This window comes from Sphaeramia orbicularis, chromosome 13, assembly GCF_902148855.1.
Source record: "Sphaeramia orbicularis chromosome 13, fSphaOr1.1, whole genome shotgun sequence".
Lineage (NCBI taxonomy): Eukaryota > Metazoa > Chordata > Actinopteri > Kurtiformes > Apogonidae > Sphaeramia > Sphaeramia orbicularis.
In genome coordinates, this window is record NC_043969.1 from 37,559,986 (window position 1) to 37,570,796 (window position 10,811).

The following is a 10,811-nucleotide window of genomic DNA, read 5'->3' on the forward strand; positions in this document are numbered from 1 at the left end:
CATTTCAATCAAATCCAAGCTTTGTAGTGCGAATAAACCCATGAAAACATAAGCTAACTTTTCCAGCCGCTTTTAATTAGACATAATAACATTACATAATCATGTGCTTTAGTAACGTGACACTAATCCAACATCATTTGCACTTCACAGTTACCAACAATGACCAAACATAGGAAAATCCAAGGGGGAAATCAAAGAGACGCTGCATGTTTTATGGCCGGTGTCTTTGTCCGTCCGCCACAAGGTAAACACCATCAAGGCTAGAGTCAAATGTTCAGGAAAATAGAATAAAAAAAAAAAACAGTACTATTGTCTTTTCGCTCACAAAATAGCACCATCCAGCACATAAAAACAAGCTCTTCACATGCAAGTATGCGGTCGCTAAACAAAAACATGTGGTTGAAATATCTGGACTGTTAAATTTCTCACAATGCCAGGAAACCGTCTGGCACCCCCAAGGCAGAGACTGAAGGCTTTCAAAGAAGGGGAGCGCAGTGCATGAGAAAGACGGCAAGTGACATAACGCTGTTGTGTAATGATGATCGATGGCATTCGGACTTAGGTTACGAATACGACGATTACCTCCAATGTCACATGGTGAGAACAAAAGAGTTTGGAATCACATAAACCTGATGACTTTGTGAAACCCCCCCGCAGAGACGAGAGGACAATGAAACGGTGTCTGAAAACTATACAGAATGTACAGAACATAGAGACTGTCCGCAAATAGAGGCTGAAGGCTTGTGAAGGATGTTCTGGGTCATTATGTAACACGTTTGTGCTGTTTTTTTGTTTGTTTGTTTGTTAATGGTACCTATGATATTTCTAGCCTAACAGCCCTCTTGGTAACCTTTATCTATAGTAACGGCTCTCACATACAGGACTCAAGGTGTTTTTGTTCGTTAAAATCCCGTTTTCTCTCAAGTTCTTCAATCTTCACTCTGCTCCTCTACAGCAGCAACATTGTACAAGACAAGCTAATGTTAGCTAATGTCACTGTGTTATTAGCTCTGCCAAGGAGGTCATGTTTTCATTGGGGTTTGTTTGTTTATTAGCAAGATAACTCAAAAAGTTATGGATGGATTTTGATGGAATTTTCAGGAAATGTTGATACTGGCACAAGGAACAAATAATAAAATTTTGGTGGTGATTGGGGGGACTGATCTGCCTTTCTGCAATCATCCATTGCAATCATCCCTCCGATTAAATTTTGGTGGTGATCGGGGGGGGGGCGGATTTTGATGACATTTTCTGGAAATGTTGATACTGGTACAAGGAACAAATGATTAAATGTTGGTGGTGATGGGGCGGAGGTCTGCCCTGTCCGAGTGCTTTTCTAGTTTATAAATTAATGTAAAGCTGCAGGAGATGAAATCCTGGAAAACAGGAAAAGCACTCGGAGAGCATAGACCTCCGCCAAGACAGATCCCCCCACACCGATCACCACCAAAATTGAATCATTTCGTCCTTGTTCCAGTATCAACATTTCTTGAAAATTTAATGAAAATCCATCCATAACTTTTTGAGTTGTCTTGCTAATAAACAAACAAACAAACATGCACACACGCAAACACACAAAGCAAAGTGATCACAATATCTCCTGGCGGAGATAAAAATGTCAGAATTTAATGATACACTGAAAAAAATGACTGTAGAATTGACACCAAAAAGTTGTAAAATTGAAACATAAAAAACTGTATGTGAAAATACAATGCAAAGTTGCTTATTTGAAAAGATTTTTTGTTAACAATTAAATCAAATGTAGCTGGAGTTTTGTGTTTTAAGTGTTTGTTAATGTTAGCGAACTTCATGTCTAATCTAACTAGCATGACAAACCAATATACATTTACTTCAACATGAAGGTCCTTGTTTTACTCCCAGGTTTTCCAGTCCCTCTCTCTTGCTACACTACACAAAATTCTGTTAACTAACAAAACAAATGAAGACATCGTACATACTGAACCTTTAAAAGACTTGAGTAAAAACTACACACATTCAACATTGTGTAACAAGCAAACAGCAAGCAAATTACCAAGTAGAAATACTGATTTTATTTTGGAAATTTTGGCCAAAGTTAAAACGTGTGAAAACAAATGTAGGGCTCATGTAGACATCTGTGACCACAACTTCACTAATCACATTTCTATTGGACATCTGCGCAAAACTTTACTGATATTTACTAAATGTCGAAAAAAACCAGAAGTGCGTAATGTTGGTTTTTCCATTAAATCACAAATGCGATGATTTGTTTATTTATTATTGCGAGATGACACGAGAAGTCATTCCATAAACATGGTGACGAACGTAAATATGGTGTTGATTTACAGATATATTCATTATTATTATATATTATTATTATATATTATCCCTCTATCTCGTAGTAAATTAAAAAATGATCGGGTTTCCTGGTGTGTCCACACATACTGCGACACGTTTCTTCTTCTCCTTCGCTTGTTGTAACGTACGTCAACATCCGTTTTTTAAATTCGCCTGACTCTAGTTGTGAAAAAAGGTCTTTCAATTGCAGTTTTGCGTGATATACCATTTGCGCTACGCCCGAAAAACCACCTCTTCCCAGCGTAAAAACTTTTAATCGAAAAATGAGACTTATGGCGAAATTGTCGTTTTTCCATTTGGTACATTTTTATGCGCAAGTTATATTTGCGCAATTTGAGGGTGCGACTACTGTGGCTTTTTAGCTCACTGTCAATAGTTCATTGTAGGAACAGAGACTGCATCAATGTTCTGAAAGTAAACATCATACAAAGAAATAACAAGTGAAAGTAATGCAGTCTAAAAGTAAGAACATGAAGCACTGCTATTTACGAACTATGAGGCCTCCTTCATCTAAAGCCCACACAGGAAGGTTGATGTAGGTCACACCACAAAACCAAAAGGGAGTCTTCAGAACAGCCGGAAAACACCTGAGAGAAGCTGTGGGAGTGAAAATCCTCTGAACCAAGGACATTATGTTCCTTTCACTGTCTTCACTGACATTTACTGAATGTCTTAACCCATAAACACCTAAATACCCTGGAAAAAATCAAAATCTGACCAAGTGTATTTTTCTCATTTCTAGTCCAAATATCTCATCATACTTAAAATAAGACATAATGACCTAAAGAGTAACTTTTCAGTTAGATATAAGAACTTATTTTTAGACAATAGATCTGGAAAATCTTATTACAAGAAATCTTTCCAAGATAATTTTCACTTGTTCCATTGGCAGTTTTTTTTTTCCTTTTTTTTGCTTGAATTAAACAAAAAAAAATCTTGAATTAAACAAAAAAATCTTGAATTAATTGTGATGACATATTTTGACAAGAAATGAGAAAAATACACTTGGTAAGATTTGGATTTTTGCAGTGTAGCCAAAAACATCGTCTCATCTAAATGTTTTATAACTTTACTGTCACTAATTCAATCAATAATTGGAAATATTTCAGATAAAATACAGTTTCTCAGCTTTTCCTAATCATCAGATTTAGTATTTGGACGTTCAGAGGCTCTGTAGTGAACATGGAAACTCCATAATTTTCTGCAACATTGATTCACCAGTAAATCCAGTGTAGTTTGACAAATAACACTGGTTGTAGATACTTGTATTTATGTTCAATTAATGATATATTATACAGAAAAAGACCTTTTTTTTTTCTCCAGTTTTCTCAGTTTTTATATAATGCCCTTTGTATTTATACTGAGATTTTATCAACATCTTCATGATCAGTAAATGAAATATACCTAAAAATTAGTGCTGTCGAATGATTAAAATTTTTAATCGGATTAATCACAGGGTTGCTGTGGATTAATTTTGATTAATCACGATTAAATATCATTCATTTTTAATCAATATTAAGTCGTATTTCATTTTGCATGAGCAAAAATACTCAAGAAGGGAGGGAATATATATGCACTTAACATGTTTGTTACAAGCTGGGCGATGCGTTAGCTGAAGTGCTAGCAGAATCCCCAACTGATGTATGCTTTGCGTTAATGTGGTATTTGAAGCTGGAAGTGCTTCAGTTAAAAAAAAAAAAAAAACCTCCTTCCTGCAGAGTGTGTATAATACTTTATGCCGGTCGACTGTTCCGTCTTGGTTTTTTTGTCCTCATATTTCCATCCAGACGACCAACGTGCTGTTTAGTGTCTTCCATCTTTATGGGTTGGTTCTGCTGTCTGTCACTACCGGATCAACTGGTGCAATGGTAACTCAACTTCAAAAAACTGCCCAAAATGCATTGCCGGAGTCATTCTGTGCTGCAGATGGGTTACTTACATTAAAAATTTTAATCAGATTAATCATGATGATGGATTAATTCATGTTTACGTGTTAATTTTGACAGCCCTACAAAAAAATACTCTACACTGGAAAAATCCAAAATGCACAGGATAATATTATAGTAAATGGCAATAGATCACTGAGGAAAGGTTATATGTGGAAAAAAAACTTAGACGTCATCACCAACAGTGAAAGTCTTAACCTCAGACTTTTTTTTTTTTATCTTCAACTTCTCCTCAATACATTTTGGTTGTAGCTATAGTTACATAATATATAATAAGAGGCTGATATTACATAAGGTATCTATAAAAAGAACTAAATAGTAGCCCTGACCTTTGAAAAACACAAGAATGCATGTGTGGAGGGCTTTTACAGGCCAGTGTTCTCCCCCACACTGTCTTATCAATGTAAAGCCTTTGACTGCTCTGTTAAACAAATACTCCCCACCCTCAACTACTCTGACCTCCCCCTCTGTAACTACCGACTGATATACAGTAGTTTATCTTCACTAGTTTTTCACTTGGTGGGTCCAACAGCCTCTTGAATAAGTAGCTACAGCTTTAAATTTTACTCACAGAAATAGCCGTGTCAGTACTTAACGTTCATTTACGAGTTTTGTTACATTACCATCTGCAGGAAGCTGACTTGTTTTATTTATATCTCACAGGAAAGGTGAGATCTACTGCATATGTTAAGAAAATTAGATGTTTGTGAAGTACAGATGTGTAAGTAGAAGTTATTAATACTTTTTCAGCTCAAGGCCTAAAACGATAAGCATGGTGGCTCCTCTTCTTTTCGTTCTTACTTTTACTTTTACCACTTTTTTTTTTTTAAACACCATTTTATTTTGACACTTCAGTCAAATGGACAATCTTCTTTCTTTCTTTCTTTTATTTTATTGAGCTGATTAAGAAAATTAACCCTTTCATGCATTAATTACGAGAACCTTCGTTAAGATTTTTTTCTTGAGTGTTTTTAATTTCGCCATAGGCATGAAAAAAAACAATGTGATCAAGTTGTTTTTTTTTTTTCATGGAGTTACAAAAATGTCCATGCATTTAATTTTTGAAGTAAAGAAACGTGTTTAAAACCCAATATCAGAAATTGATATTAAAACAATGACATAATATCGGATGTCTCACATTTTAACATATTCTTATGCTAATTATTACTCTTTTCATGGAGATAATATAAAAAAAAAACAACTTTTTTTTCTAACAAATAACAACTGATTTACACTGAAACATGTTAGTGCAGATCAGGTTTATCAAGAACAGCAAAGTTACAGAAATGGTATGAATGTCAGTGTATTATGGGATGATGCAGTAGTGTCCACTGTGTTGGCCGATATGGAACTAAAGTAACAAAACCCATGAATATACAAGAGAACAGCTGTAAAATAACTGTCCACTGGAGTGACCATTATGCATGAAAGGGTTAATTTACCCCTGGGGATCAATAAAGTTCATTTGTATCTGTATTTGTATCATTGGAACAAAAATTTTTTTTTTTTTTTTTAATCTCTCTTCTACTTTTAATTGGTTTGGATGATTGCAGAAAAATAATGTCAACAATGATACCTAACACTGACAAGTACACTGACTGTGCAAAAGTTCTAGTCCAACATTTGGTTTATAGGTTCAGTAAAGTTCTAATGTTCACACTTATGCATTTGTCAGTCTTATAATTAGTATCAAGATCCGATCTGGATATATGGGAAGGATGTACAGCAGTAAAAACACAGGTTTCAGGGTTAAAAACAGCTTCCATAAACCAAGTAATTTGACAGTTTGTGGCCCCTTAAAGAACAAAACTCCACTCCATGGCCCATTTTAGGCCTCAACCCCAAGTTTGGGAAAGCAGAATGAATTTTTCTCCCTTCTTGATTTATCGTCTTTAACCCATAAAGACCCAGTGGTAATTTTGTGGTAGTTTTCAAATACATTTTTCTTTATATTTAACCTTTCTTAAGCGATTTATCACCATTTATTGTAATACTATCCTCTTTAGTTTGAGTTTTTTCAGTGTAAATCATGTTTTTTCCTATATTTAATACACTAATTGTGGAGATGTTCATAAAAGGTCAGAAGGTTATTGTATGAAAACAGAGAAAACTGAAGAAATAGTGACTTTTTCAGTAAAATCTCTCACTAACTGAATATAAACCCAGTGTCTCAATCCACTGTCATTGATCCAACTCCATGGGTTTTACTGGCGAATCAGTGTTGTAGAAGATGCCGGTGTTTCCACGGTAACTACAGAGCCTCTGAACATCCGAATGGGTCATATCTGATGACCATGAAAAGGCGACAAACTGTATTTTACACCAATTATTGACATGGGTTGACAGAATGAGTGGATCAACAGGTATTGAACATTTACATGAGCAGCTGGTTTTGGTCACCGGTGGCTGTTTGGGTCTTTATGGGTTAATATTAATATTATCTAACAATGTATTTTGTATTTTTCTGTTAACCCTGTAAAGCCTGAGCCATTAAATCATTGACAGACAAATCCAGTTTCAGCTCTGTATCATATTTGATACACCGGGTCTCAATGCTCAAATATTATTATTTTTGAACAAACAAAAGCATAATATAACACAAACATGTCTAAGAAATTAGTAATTCCTTTTCAAAATTGTCAAAGTTCTTTCTCCTTCCTCATTAACCCTTTCATGCATGAATTATGATAGCCTTAATAAAGATTTTTTTCCTGTTTTTATTCCTCTAGGCATTAAAATAACAATGTGATTGACATTTTTTTTAACCTATTTTTCATGGAGTTGCAAAAAATGTCCATTTAGCTGAACACCATGCATTTCATTTTTGAAGCGAAGAAACGTCTTTACTGATATGCTGTGTGAAAACTATGAAAAAATAAAAATAAAAAAATAATGCAGCTAATCTGATGTTTTCTCACATTTTAACATACTCTAATACTAGTCATTACGCACTCTGTGGAGATAATATGCAAAAAAAGAAAGCTTTTTGTTTAACCCATAAAAACCCAGTGCTACTTTTGTCATCATTTTGTTTAAAAAAAACTGTTAATTACAGTCTAACAACAACAACAATTTACACTCAAACATGTTAGTGCAGATCAATTGTATGAAGAACAGCAAAGTTACAGTAATTATATGAACTGCAGTGTGTGGGATGATGCATGAGCGTCCACTGTGTTGGCAGATATGGAACTAAAATAACAAAATCCATGAATAGAGCAGCTGTAAAATAGCTGTCCACTGTAGTGACCACTGTGCATGAAAGGGTTAATGACAGTCTTGTAGTGTCACTGGAAAGGCCTCTGGTGAATGAATCCCTCCCCCCTGGTGGATTATCTGTGTATTGCATGTATCTAATTGTATACATCAGGTTTTTCAAGAAAAAAAATATCGCACTGATCATGTAGAGGGCTTTAAAACTCATGTATCAAATATGATACGTCTGGCGTTATAGGGTTAAAATCCGTTTTCTTTCCTACATGTGATTTAATGACTATGTAGACGCTGATAAAAGCTTAGAGTACATTCAAAGGTTTTTATATCAGAATTGAGAAAACTGAAGCAAAATATACTTCTTCAGCAAAATATATCATTAACTGAACACAAAAACAACCACAATCGTGTCAAATTCTATGGGTTTTACTGGTGAATCAATGTTGTAGAAGATGATGGTGTTTCCACGGTAACTATGGAGCCTCTGAATGTCCAAATGGGTCATATCTAAAAAGATGACAAACTGAATTTTGCCTGCATTATTTAAATGTATTGCTGGAATTATTTTTTTTACAGCAGCAGTAGATGCTTTTGTGGCCCATGTTTAGGTCTTTGAGGTTTAATGAACGGTGGTATGCTAAGAGGATCTGTGTTTATGACTCATTGCAGATCCGAAATCTCATGAGAAGTCTCCAACACAGGAACCAGACGTTGCTACTGAGAAATACCACAGATATTGAACCAACACTATGGTAAAGCAGTGTGGCTGGTTTACATCAAATGAACAACTTTCCACTCACCAAAACAGCAAAGCAGAAGCTGAGGTTAGATTTTTTTTTTTTTTTTTTTTAGCTCAGACTACACACCGACTAAAAGCAGAAACACTGTGAGAAGGTCGTTAAATAATTGAATAATAGGAAATACAAATGAGCTGTGGAAAGTCAGATAATGTTATTACAACTCTTGTGATGTAATCTGAAAGTAGAGGAAAATCAGGGATGAGTCATTCATTCAGTTAAAACAAATGTTAAGAACTTTACTTTATGAGCCTTATTTTTACTATTTATGTTATTTATATCGTTGTTACATCTACTATTATTATTGTAATTATTGTTATTTATGTATTTTTATTAGTACGAGCATCTTTAATGTGCAATTTCCTGTTTTTACTATAGTTTTTATAGTTATTGTTGTATTATTTTTTCCTTTTTTATCTGAACCAATTCTTCTTATACCTGTACTGCTACTGGAACCTTAATTTACCAAGGAATCAACAAAGTTCTATCTACTCTATTTTAACCCATAAACACCCAAACATACCTCTCCGACCAAAACCATCTACTTATCTAAAATGTTTAATACCTATTGATCCATTAATCCTATCAATACACGTAAATAATTAGTGTAAAATACCGTTTGTCGTCTTAACATGGTCATCAGATATGACCCATTTGGATGTTCAGAGGCTCTGTAGTTAACAGGAAAATCACTCTGATGAACAAAAGAAATATGAAAATTAAAAAAAATATATGTGGAAAAAAATGCAAAAAAAAAAAAAAAAAGAACGAAAATGTAAAATAAGCTACAGAATGGACAATAACAGCCAAAGTTATCAATAAAATGAACAAAATGATGAAGAAAATCTACAACATAATAATAAACATCAAAAAATGAGAAACAAAATTAACAAAAACAAATAAAATAATAAATGAAATGGTCATGGTCATCAGATATGACCCGTTTGGACGTTCAGAGGCTCTGTAGTTACCGTGGAAACACCGTCATCTTCTACAGCATTGATTCACCAGTAAAACCCATGGAGTTGGATCAATGACAGTGGATGGAGATACTTCAGTTAATGATAGATTTTACTGAAAAAGTCACTATTTCTTCAGTTTTCTCTGTTTTTGACATAATAACCCTCGACTTTAATCTGAGCTTTTATGAACATCAACATAATCAGTGAATGAAATATTGGAAAATACATGATTTTCACTGATAAAATACAAAACACAGAAGATAATATTATAAATAAATGGTGATAAATCACTTCAGAAAGGTTCGATATAGAGAAAATATCATTTGGGAACTGACATAAAAGTAGCGCTAGGTCTTTATGTGTTAATCTTTACATGAACTTTTGCACAAACACATTCATTCATTTGTTTTATTGTAATCTGACTAATTCAGAACAGTTGATGCGTCTATAATAGATGACGGTTTTAGTGTATGGCACTGTTCCAGTTACCGTTGGCAGCTGTGATCTCTTCCTGTAAACTGATAAAAGTAGTGCGACAGTTTGTAATTTGTCACTTTGTCGCCTTTGGAGTATCAGATAAAAAGCTGAAACGACACAAACAGGAAAAATAATAATAACTGTAACTCTTACTTGTTTAACTTATTGTAGGCAAAACTTACAGGTGTTCATCTGGTGCATTTAGTGTAGTTTAGTTTAGTTTATTTGTCCGGGATAATGTACAAATGCATTCATCTCAAAGAGAAGAGATGCTTTGCACTAGAGTTAGTTAGAAGTTACTTTCCATCTGCTGTCCCCGGGCACATTTACTTTACATGCAATACAAAACTAACCTTAGCTCATAATTACAACAGTTAAAAGCTTATGTATTTATTTCAATTTCATGTTTCCTAAAAATGCAATTTCATTATACTTCATTCCCAAAACATAGGTTTTAAAATCAGGCTTAAAAAGTAAATTTGTCCTAATTCATCAACCATTAAACATACATTAAAATATTTACCAGTGAATATATAAAACATTATTCTATATTAACTCATAAAGACCCAAACATCCCATTTCTACCAAAAATCATCCACTGACACGGTTTAATCCCTGTTGATCCATGAATACATATAAATAATTGGTGTAAAATGCAGTTTATAATTTTTTTTTTACAGTTATCAGATATGACTCATTTGGGCGTTCAAAGGCTCGTTACCGTGGAAATGGTACGGTGGCCCAGAGGTGCAACAGCCCAAAAAATTATCCACTGTAAGAAAAAAGAGAGAACAGCCCAAAAAAATTATCCACTGTAAGAAAAAAAAAAAAAACAGCCCAAAAAAATTATCCACTATAAGAAAAAAGGCCAAAAAAATATCCACTATAAGAAAAAAAAAGAAAACAGCCCCAAAAAATTATCCACTATAAGAAAACAAGAGAACAGCCCAAAAAAGTATCCACTATAAGAAAAAAAAATTAGAACAGCCCAAAAAATTATCCACTCTAAGAAAAAAAAGAGAACAGGCCAAAAAATTATCCACTATGAGAAAAAAAGAGAACAGCCCGAGAAATTGTCC